Source organism: Spermophilus citellus (assembly GCF_964194105.1).
Source record: "Spermophilus citellus genome assembly, chromosome: 16".
Classification (NCBI taxonomy): Eukaryota; Metazoa; Chordata; class Mammalia; order Rodentia; family Sciuridae; genus Spermophilus; species Spermophilus citellus.
In genome coordinates, this window is record NC_138196.1 from 74,974,522 (window position 1) to 74,986,671 (window position 12,150).

Genomic DNA, 12,150 nt, shown 5'->3' on the forward strand with positions numbered 1-12,150 from the left:
TAGAATTGCTATTCTTAAATATATTTAATGTTATTGTTAGCAGAATTGGCTTAGATTCTTTTGTTTTAAAATTGGTGTTTTTACTCCTACATGCAAGTTCAACTGATGGCCAGGCACAGTTGCAGGCCTGTAATCCCAGTGGCTTGGGAGGCTGACACAAGAGGATCCCAGTTCAAAGTCAGCCTCAGTAGTGGTGAGGCCCTGTCTCTAAATAAAATACAAAATAGGGCTGGGGATATGGCTCAGTGGTTAAGTGCCCTTGAGTTCAATCCTCAATAGCAAAAAAAAAAAAAAAAAAAAAAAAAAAAGTACAATTGTTTTTTGTGCATTGGTCTTGTATTCTATGATCTTGTTAAATTTGTATATTATTTCCAGTTTTATTTTGCAGATTCTTTAGGATTCTGTGTATAAGCAACCATACTCTGTGTTGCTGAAAACAGCCTTAGTTTTCTTTCTCCCTCAATCTTCACACTTTTTTCATCTTGCTTAATTGCCCTGCCTAGGACTTTCAGAGCTAAATGAAGTGGTTGAAGCAGACATACTTGTCTTATTTCCAATCTTAGAAAGAAAGCATCCAATATCACTGTTAGATAGGATGCTTATTATCAGGTTAAATTTCCTTTCATCCCTAGTTTGTTAAGAATTGTCATCATGAACAGTTGTTGAAATTTGTCAAATGATATTTTTCTGCATCTGTTGAGATGATTTCGTAGTTTTCTTCTCTTATGCTATTAAAATAATCAATGAGTTTGTCTTTCAAATGTTATATCCACTAAATTTCACTTGTGATGTATTATAAGCTATTACTACCTTTCTCACATATTGCTAGATTTGACTTGGTAAGGTTGTCCCCCCCACCCCCCCACCCCCGCCCGCCTTTTCTTTTTTTCTTTTTAACAAGACTGAGAATTAAAACTGGTGGGGGGGGGGCTGGGGGGCACTCTACCACTGAGCATATCCCCAGTCCTTTTTTTAAAAACATATGTTTTATTTTGAGGGCTGGGGTTGTGGCTCAGCAGTAGAGTGCTTGCGGAGCCCTGGGTTCGATCCTCAGCACCATATAAAAACAAATAAGCAAAAGGTATTGTGTCCAAACACAACTAAAAAATAAAATATATATTTTTTAAAAAACATATGTTTTATTTTGAGTCAGGGTCTCTCTAAGTTGCCCAGGCTACCCTGGAAATTTAGATCCTGCTGCCCCAGCCTCCCAAATTGCTGGGAATACAGGCATGTGCACTATGCACAGCTGGCAATACTTTAAGAATATTTTTTTTTGTCTAAATTCATGATATTGAATCTAGATTTATCATTTTCTCCACTATTTTATATTATCTACATTTTATATCATTGTTCCTATGAATGCACAAAAAATGTTTTATGTACCAAACTTCCTCTTTACCATGGACTGTAATGTTCCTGGGTAGCATTTTTTTTTATGTTTATCTTTCTTGGGGGAGAGGGAGTTTCCAAGTTTCTCAAATCTGTGAGTTGATGTTTTTCACTGCATTTGAGAAAATACCACCTTTTTTTTTTTTACCCTTCCCCTTTTTTAGCCACTTCTTGGTGTCCATTTCTACATGTAACGCATATTTTTCTGTAGGTCACTGAGATACTTTTCCTTCATTTCTTTCAGTTCCTTTCTCCTTTCGATTAAAAAAAAAACAACTCTCTTCCAGCTCACTTTCTTCTGCTATGTTTAATTTCTCTTATGATCATCCAAGTGAATTTTTCATATCAGATAGTGGATTTGGGGGTTCTAAAATGCCCATTTTTTGGTTCCTGTTTTACATCATATGTATGTTGAAATAGTCCATTTTGCCTTCATGTTGACTGGGGGGTTTTTTGTTTGTTTTTGTTTGTTTTTGTTTTGCAGAAACCAACACAATACTGAGTTGCTTAGCACCTCGCTTTTGCTGAGGCTGGCTTTGAACTCGCTGCTGGTGTGTGCCACCTCACCTGGCCCAACATATATTTTAAAAACTCCTTCAAAGTGATTCTTTTGTGAATCAGCATTAAGAACCACTGGAAGCGAGAGACTTTACCTCGAAGGAAGACATATTTGACCAGGAAAAGAGCAGACAGTGTGTATTAGTCCCTTGCTTACAATACTTTTTTAAGAATTTATTGATCATTGATTATGTACCAAACATAATGTCTACAAAGGTTAAAATACGTAGAACCTGCTCCAAGAAACTTGCACTTCTGTAGGGAAACAGTAAAACGGTTATAATAAAATGTAATATTGACTGGGTATATTAAGATGTTCATATCCCTATGAGCTTGTATTTTGCTTCAGAGGAAAAAACATGCTTAGAATAATCGGGAAAAAGGAACTAGAGGAGAAGAGAAAGGAAGAAAATCAGGAGGGGCTAGGGTTGCAGCTCAGTGGTAGAGTGCTTGCCTAGCAGGTGTGAGGCCCTGGGTTCAATTCTCAGCACCACATATAAATGAATAAAATAAAGGTCCATTGGCAACTAAAAATATATTTAAAAATTACTCAGGAGAATTTCTCAGACTTTATTTACAAAGACAACAGGGGAGATGACATAGACCACAGTAGAAATTTTAGTCTCAACACCTACAGCTACACAAACAATAAACATACCTTCCAAGCCAGATGAACATAAAACCTTGTGCAAAAGTTCTCCTTAGCTCAGGTCCTTTACCCAGTTCATTTTTTCAACAAAATTATGTAAAAATAGTAAAGACACGTGGGCTCTCTCTCATCCAGCTAGGAGGTCCACGGAACAGGGTAGAGGATAGCACAGCGTGGCTGCAGAGTCGCTAATCAAGACTTCCGGAGACCAAGCAGGAAGCAAGTCTGATTTTATTGCACAGTTACCATGTACATATACTCAGGCAGTAGCTGAGCAGACTACAGGCAGCCACCAATGCAGTTTCTGCTAATGGTCCTTGTATCAAGAAATCGAGGTTCAGGCAGTGGAGCAACCGCAGGACTGCAATACATGGCCTCACACCCAGGGCTGTGCCTATGAGTAAGTGGCCTGCTGCTCACATGCTCAAATGGAACCACCATTTGACCCAGGTATCCCATTTTTAGGTTTATACCCAAAGGACTTCAAATCCTTACATATTACAGTGACGAGGCCACATCCATGTTTAAAGCAAAATCAACTCACAATTGCTAAACTGTGGAGCCAACCTTGGTGCCCTGCAACAGATGAATGGATAAAGAAAATGTGGTATACATACAAAATGGAATATTACTCAGTCTTAAAGAAGAATGAAATTATGGCATTTTCAGGCAAATGGAGACTATCGTGCTAAGTGAAATAAGCCAATCCCCAAAATCCAAAGGCCAAATGTTTTCTCTGATCTGTGGATGCTAACTCACAATAAGGGTGGTGGTGAGGGAGGCGTGGGAAGAATAGAGTTACTTTAGATTAGGTAGAGGGGAGTGAAGGGAAGGGAAATATATGGGGGTAGGAACATAGTAGAATGAATCAGACATCATTATCCTATGTACATGTATGACTATACAACCAGTGGAATTCTACATCATGTACAATCAGAAAAATGAGAAATCATACTCCATTTATGTATGATATATCATGGTGCATTCTGCTGCCATGTATAACTAATTAAAACAAAATTTAAAAAAAAAAAAAGAACAGTGGAAGGGCTGGGGTTGTGGCTCAGAGGTAAAGTGCTCGACTAGCATGCATGAGGCACTGGGTTTGATCCTCAGCAGCATATAAAATACAATAAAGGTCTTGTGTCCACCTATAACTAAAAAATAGATATTAAAAAAAGAACAGTGGAACAATTTTAGAAGGAGTAACATGTAATGGATACCTCGGAAGGAAAAAAAGGTGTGTGCGTCAGGGGCAGAACAGAAGCAAAATCAATGATTAACACCAGCTTGCAGATCTATGAAATTGAGCAAATAGCAAACAAGAGGGGAAACCCGCCCCATAAACCACACGTGGACATTCCTCAAGCTGCACGTAAACAAAGAAAAAGAAAATCATGAAAGAAGACAGAGGTGTGCAAGGCCCTGAGCTAGATTCCCCTTTGGGGGTGGGCGGGGGATGGAAATTGAGAGAAAAACCATCTTTCTGCATAAAGCAAAGAAAAGAAGAACATTGTGCTTCTATTGAGGAAAGTATGCAAGCAGGAGGAAGGCTAAGTGAAAGGATGAAGGTCTAGAAGAAAAAAAAATCTACCAACTTAGAATTCAGTATCCAGGAAAAAGATGAAACAGAAGTGAACAAGAAATAAAGACTCTCTTAGGGGAAAAAAAAGAGAGAGAGAGAGAGAGAGAAAGAGAGAGAGAGAATTTGTGGCCCGTAGACCTGCCTTGCAAGAAATGTTTTTGAAAATTTCTTCAGAAGAAGGAAAATGGCGTACGTCAAAAACTCAGATCTATAAAGGAAAAATAAGAGCACAGAAGGAATAAGTGAAAGTCAAATAAAGTTCTTTAGTTTATTTATTCTTTGTTTTTTGGGTGAGGGGACTGTGGACTGGGCATTGAACCCAGGGGTGCTTTACCACTGAGCTATATCCCAAGCCCTTTCTATGGTTTTATTTTGAGATAGGGTCTTGCTGAATCTCTGTGGGACTTGATAAGTTGCTCAGGCTGGTCTCAGGCTTGGGATCCTCCTGCCTCAGCCTCCTGAGTCACTGGGATTACAGGTGAGCACCACCATGCCTGGCTATTTTATTTATTCTTGCTTGATCTAACAGATAAAGTTTTGTTCGAAGTAATAATAGCAACACTTAATCTAGTAATCATAACTTGTTGGTAACTGCAACGAATGATAGCAATGTCATAAGGAATAGAGGGAAGAATTGAGACCACACTGTTTTAAGTTACTTCTACTATTCATGAAGATGTGTATCTGGGGGTATAGCTCAGTTGGTAAAGTGCTGGCCTCAAATGCACAAGGACCTGGGTTCAATCCCCAGCAGCACCACAAAAAAACAAAACAAAACAACAAAAACCCAACAAACAAGCAAGAAAAAAAAAAAAACCACACACACACACAAAGGCCCAAAATCAAAAACAAAGATCAAAGGAAACAAACAAGACAGTAAAAAATATGGTAAACATTAACTGTATCAGCAATTATAGTACATCAATGATATAAATCACCTTTTAAAAGATGAATATTCTCAGAGCAAATAAACAATCAAAACTCAACTACATGGTGTTTCAGAAAAAAATCCAATCAATTTAGGCAAACATTGATTAAAAGCAGATGGATTGAGAAAGATACACTATGTTAACCCTAACCCTGCACATAGATATGACGTAATGTCTGGAATAACCATTCTAGACAGGTGGAATAGCTATACTAATTTTAGACAAAGCAGACTTTAGAGTTGGGAGATTTATCAGAGATGAAAAGGAGCAATATATAACAACAAGAAGGTTGATTTTCCAGAAGGACATCAAAATTCCTTATGTGTATGCACAGCACAAGACTGACAAGATGTGGGAGGCAGAATCTGATAGAACTGCAAAGAGAAATAGAAGAATCCAGTAGAATCCAATATTATAGATGGAGATTTCAACAGCCATCTGTTGATAATGAAAAGACCGAGCTTGTAGAAAATCAGTGAGGACACAGTTGAACTCCACACCATCTATCAGCTGGGTCTAATTGATATTCATAGAATATTTCATCCAACAACCAAAGAATGCATGTTATTGTGAGGCTCCCTTGGAATATTCATCAAGATAGACCATGTTCTGGGCCATGAAACACATATTTATAAAATGTAAAGGATATAAATCATACCAAGTATACTCTCAGACCCCAATGGAATTAAACTACAAATGTACAAAGAAAGATAAAGGGAAAGCCCTAAAATGCTTAGAGAGTAAACAACACACTTCTAAATATCATATAGATCAATGAAGAAGATTGAAAAATTAAAAGAAAAATTTGAAAACCTACAGCTAACCTAAGCTAGATGCTTTCACACTAAAATCAGGAAAAACACAAGAATGTCCACTCACACCATTCCTAGTCAATTTGATCCTAGAAGTTAATGCATACACACTGAGAAGGCAAAAATAAAAATTTCTGATTACAGACGACAGGATCGCCTATGTAAAAAAAAAAAGCCATAGAATTATCATCATTATCAATAACAAAAAGCTCTTAAAACCAAGAGTCAATTATAACAAGGTTTCAGAATACAATGTTTATATACAAACTCCAATAGTCTTATATATGAGCAATGAACAAGTGGAACTTGAATTAAAAACATACCATTAATATTTTTGCCAAAAATAAAAAAATGAATACTTAGGCACAAACTAACAAAATATGCACATGACTTAGAAAGTAAGTCTGATATAAAATCTAATAAAAGTCAAAATAAATGGAGAGATAGTCCATGTACATGGAGATGAAGACTCAATATTGTCAAGCTGTGAGTTCTTCCCAATTTCATTTATACATTCCATGCAATTTCACAATGCAGAGAATGAAAAGACAAGTTATAGACTGAGAAACTTGGCTAAATTCTGATCTGATAAGGAACTGGAATCCCAAATATACAAGGGACTCTTAAAATTCAACAATAAAGAAATGAAAAACCCAACTTAAAAATGGGCCAAAGATATGAACAGACACTTCAGGTATTTTGTCAGAGCAATAAAGAGCTCACTGACACAACCTATTATTGCAAAACTTTTCAGCACAATAGTAGTAAACTGCTCCATTAGGATCAAGTGGGATTTATTGCTGGAATGCAGGGATAGTTCGACAGATGAAGATTAATCAATGTAATGAACACATTACAGAATGAAAGGCAAAACACACATTATCATCCTTGCCTCCATTAATGCAGAAAAATCATTTAACAAAATTCAACAAACTAGGAATAGAAGAAAATGACCTCAATATAATAAAAGCCATACATGAAAATTACAGTTGACATATTTAAGAATAAAATGCTAAAGGATTTTGTTATCTGAGGAACAAGACATGAAGTGATACTATGCCATTTCTATTCAAACTAGTATAGACAGTTTTAGCCAGAGCAATTAGACAAGAGAAATAAAGTCATTCAAATTAGAAAGGAAAAATAAAATTATCTCTGCTGTTGATGACATAATCTTATGTGTAGAAAATTCCAAAGATGCTGCAAAAATCTATTAGAATGAATAAACAAATTCAGAGCATTGCAGAAAAATATGTCAACATATAAAATTGATTTTTCCTGTACACTATCAATAAACAACCCAAAAAGAGAATTAAGAAAGCAACTCTATTTATAATAGCCTACAAATACCAGAAATAAACCACAGCAGGGAGACAAAAGACCTGTACAGGTAAAACTAAAAAGAAATGAAAGAAAATGTTAGTGAATGAAAAGGTCTTCCATATTCATGGATTATACGACTCAGTATTGCTAGAATGTCAAGACTACTGATGTGTTTTACTCATCTACTCCATTGATATCTTTATGATTTCTGATCCCTACCTGTTCTCCCTTATTTTGCTCTAGCTTTCACATATGAGAGAAAACATTGAATTTCTGAGTCTGGCTTATGTCCATTTACTAGAAAATGCCATAATTTCATTCTTCTTTATGACTGAGCAAAACTCCATTATGGGATAAGAGAGAAAGGGTTGAGAAATTTGAGAGGAGATTCATTTACCTGTTTCCTCATGTTTTCAGAGATCTTGTACAAACACTGAGATGGATTCCCCTTCCTCTTTCATACACAAGTCCTTTCATGTGTAGTTATCTATTTCATCCTGGGTCTTCTCTCTGTTTTTGATGTGTGAGTAGATATCCATAAGGGAACCTGATGTCCCTCTCTGATTATTCCCTCTTGGGTTTTTTCTCTCCCCAAGTCCATGTGTTGAAGTATTGTTAGATTGTGTGTGGCATTAGATTTGTTGTTACTTGGCTGAGTTGAGGATATTTTTCAGTATCAGGGTCTCTACTCTGTGAACTTAAAATGTCCCAATAACTTTCTAGCCCCTCTTATGGGAAGCAGAGAGCCAGGGATAGTACTAATGTTAGCAACAGCTGTACAACTTTAAGACAAATGTTCAAAGTCTACTGGGATGTCTATAGCACTAATTGCCACCTATATAGAAAAGGTGGGGTCAGCATTTAACATCAGCACCAACAGTAAAACAAACAAACAAACAAACAAAAAAAACCCCCAAAAACTGTGGACTAGATCATGCATTAAGCATCAGGTATCTACTACATCATTCACTGTATTATTAATCACAATAACATGAATTGGTAGGAATTACATAAACTATATTATTCTATTAGTGGGATTATGGTTTCTTTTCTTTTTTTTTTAATTTTAATATTTATTTATTTATTTATTTTAGTTTTCAGTGGACACAACATCTTTGTTTGTATGTGGTGCTGAGGATCGAACCCAGGCCGCACGCATGCCAGGCCAGCGCGCTACCACTTGAGCCACATCCCCAACCCCTTATGGTTTCTTAAGTGAAGAGAAAATAGGGCAGGAAGGCAAGAGAGAGCTTGAAATATTTAGAAATGTGAACAGAGGAGAGGCAGGAGAGAGGTAGAAGGTGATGACTATAAAGAAGGAGAAATAAAAATGTAACTAAAAGTAATTAAAAATGAAAGAGAAGAAGAGAGAATAGGAAAACTTGGTAATTAGTGGTGGAAGAGAGTGAAGAAGAGGCAATAAGGACAAACAAGCAAATGTAAGACTTGAACAACTCAAACTCACGCATAATTATACTCCAGCTAAGTCAAACCAAGGCTAAATAAGAAACAGATCCCATGGCAGAAGAAAGCAATTGAAATGAAAGTTAAATTATATGAATATGTATATTTTGCAGAATGGAAAAAAGTAAAAATAATAAAATTATTTTTGAACAAAAATGTTAAAGGGCACAAATATGAAAAAATAGGGGGAATATGGGGGAAAAAAAGAAAAAAATCTTAATCATGAATAAAGGGCTCGTTTCCACTGAGGTGGCCAAAACTGTTGGCAGAGATGGACTTTCCTTGTTTATATTTATTTTTGGGCTCTGTAACCCTTGGGTCAAGGACAGCGTTTGCTAAGTTTTGATCTTGTGGATTAGCTCTCAGTAGCTCTCCCAGTGGAGAGTGGATTAACCCTTAAATGCTGGCAAACTGCCTTCTTGGAACGGGAGTGGTGAGGCGTCCTAAACTGGAAGCTCCAGTGGCTGGGGTTTAGTCTTGACTGGTCTTTGGAACTCTGTCGGGGCCTCTCTGAGATTTGACCCTTGACCTCTACTGCTGGGGAGGTGCCTCTCCACAGGACCTCTGGATTTCAAGGGCCTCTGGTAAAACGCACTTTTAGGGCCCAGGAACTAAACGTCCACGGTTTCACATTCACACGACGACTATGAATGGCCGGTGTCAGCCCTTGGGTGCAGACGCTCCGTGTGGCCTTTACGGCGTCTCCCCATAGCTCTCATGGGGCTCCAGCAGCTCGGGAGCTTTCTCCCTGGAATCCAGAGCCCGTATGCTCCAGGCACAGTGTTCTTGGGGCCTCTTCAACCACTCTGGTGCAGGCACACAGGGGATCAGGTCAGGTGACTGCTGGGTTAGGAGTCCTCTCTCTCCGCCGGCCGCCGTGCACGGTGCTTATAAGTGGTTCCTGCGCCCACGACTCCACTTCCCGCTCCACTACCTGTCCATGGTGAGCACTTGGGTCAATTTTTACTCAACCACTTCCTCTACCAACTTCTCACAGCTTCCCCAAGCCCATCGACCCCCATCTGCTGGCCTCTGTCTCTGCCTGAGCTCCCCCTCCCTTCAGCAGAGGCGACTGTCGCCACTGTCAGTCAAGCTGGTGCGTCTCTGATGGATTATTTTTTTTATTATGTTCTCAGTTTCTGCCTCTTTCCATCTCTGTGGTTTCTTTTCAGCCAGCGTTAAATAGTCACCCACCTCAATGAGTCTCCACTTTTGAGGCCGGTGCTAAGGAAGGGCCTCCCCCCTCGAATGGGCCACTTTTTCTCCCTGAATTTTACTTTTAAGTCTTCTGAGAAAAAACATCCTTAAAGCTGTTCTCAAGAGAAAATAATCAAAGCATGAAATCTGTTGCTTTCTAAAAGCACGGAAACAACACCTTTACAGGTGCAGAGGCCTCCTTCCCTGTTTGCGGAGTGTCTGGTCCAGTGCACATGCTCAGCTTTTCTCATCTCTTCAAGCTTTGAAGCCTCTACAGAAAATCCTGTTTGTGGCTTACACCGCAGATCATGAGAGCACTTTTCCTCCTGAAGCTGTGGGTTTCTGGCATTTCAGCTCAGACTAAGCTCTAAAAAGCAAAGCAAAGCTAGCTGCCTTCATGCAATATATGAATCAAAAGTGTCATGGGGAAATGCTTCTGATCAACTCCAGGGCTGCAGATGCCCGCGAACTTCCTGTTTCCCAATCCAAAAGAAAGAACATGAGGGTTTGGGATGTTTTATTACTCACACACTCGTTGGTGGCAGTAGGCCGGAATACAATGGAGAGCTGCCCCGTATCTCCAAGCAGGAGAAATATATATAGGATAGGCTGCAGGCCCATTGCACAGCTGGAGTTCTTCAGATGGTTTTTGTTTTAAATTTTATTCTTTCTTTTTAGTTACACATGACAGTAGAATGCATTTTGACATATTATACATAGTGGAGTATAACTTCCCATTCTTGTGGTTGTACATGATGCGGAGTGACACTGGCTGTGTATTCATATATGAACATAGGGAATGACCCACGCATTTGACTGTCTTTCCTATTCCCACCCCCCCTCCTTTTCTTTCATTGCCCTTTGTCTAATCCAGTGAACTTCTGTTCTTCCCTCCCCCACCTGCTTATTGTGAGTCAGCATCCGCATATGAGAGAACATTTGGCCTTTGTTTTTTGGGGATTGGCTTTTTTCACTCAGCATGATAGTCTCCACTTCCATCCATTTACTGGCAAATGCGTAATTTCATTCTTCTGTATGGCTGAGTAGTATTCCATTGTGTACATATACCACATTTTCTTTATCCACTCATCTGTTGAAGGGCAACTAGATTGTTATTGTGAATTGAGCTGCTATAAACATTGATGTGGCCATGTCACTACAGTATGCTGATTTTTAAGTCCTTTGGGTATATCCTGAGGAGTGGGATAACTGGGTCAAATGGTGGTTCCATTCCAAGTTTTCTGAGGAATTTTCATACTGCATTGCAGAGTGGTTGAACCATTTGCAGTCCCACCAGCGATGTACGAGTGTACCTATCTCCCACATCCTCACCAACATTTATTGTCACTTGCGTTCTTGATAATCATTATTCTGAATGGAGTGAGATGGAATCTCAGTGTAGTTTTAACTTGCATTTTTCCAGTTGCTAGAGATGTTGGACATTTTTTCATGTATTTGTGGACCATTGTATTTTTTCTTCTGTGAAGTGCCTTTTCAGTTACTTTGCCCGTATTTTGATTGGGTTATTTGGTTTTTTGGCATTAAGCTGTTTTAAGTTCTTTATATGTTCTGGAGATGAATGCTTTATCTGAAGTGAAGGTAGAAAGATTTTTCTCCCATTCTGTAGGCTCTTTCTTCACATTATTGATTGTTTCTTTTGCTGTGAAGAAGCTTTTTAGGTTAATACTATCCCATTTGTTGATTCTTGATTTTACTTGTGCTTTAGGAGTCATGTTGAGGAATTTGGTTTCTAAGCCAAGATTTGGGCCTACATTTTTTCCTAGTAGGCACAGGGTCTCTGGTCTAATGCCTAGGTCATTGATCCACTTTGAGTTGAGTTTTAGGCAGGATGAGAAAGAAGGGTTTAATTTCATTTTGCTACATATGGATTTCCCAGAACCATTTGTTGAAGAGGCTATCACTTCTCCAAGGTATGTTTTTGGCGCCTTTGTCTAGTATAAGATAATTGTATTTGTGTGGGTTTGTCTCTGTGTCTTCTATTCTGTACCATCGGTCTTCATATCTGTTTTGGTGCCAATTCCATGCTGTTTTGTTACTATAGCTCTGTAGTGTAATTTAAGGTCTGGTTTGTGATGGTTCACTTTTCTCACTTAGGATTGCTTTGTCTATTCTGGGCCTCTTATTTTTCCAAATGAATTTCATCACTGTCTTTTCAACTTCTATGAAGAATGTCATTGGACTTTTAATAGGAATTGCATTAAATCTGTATAGTGCTTTTGGTAG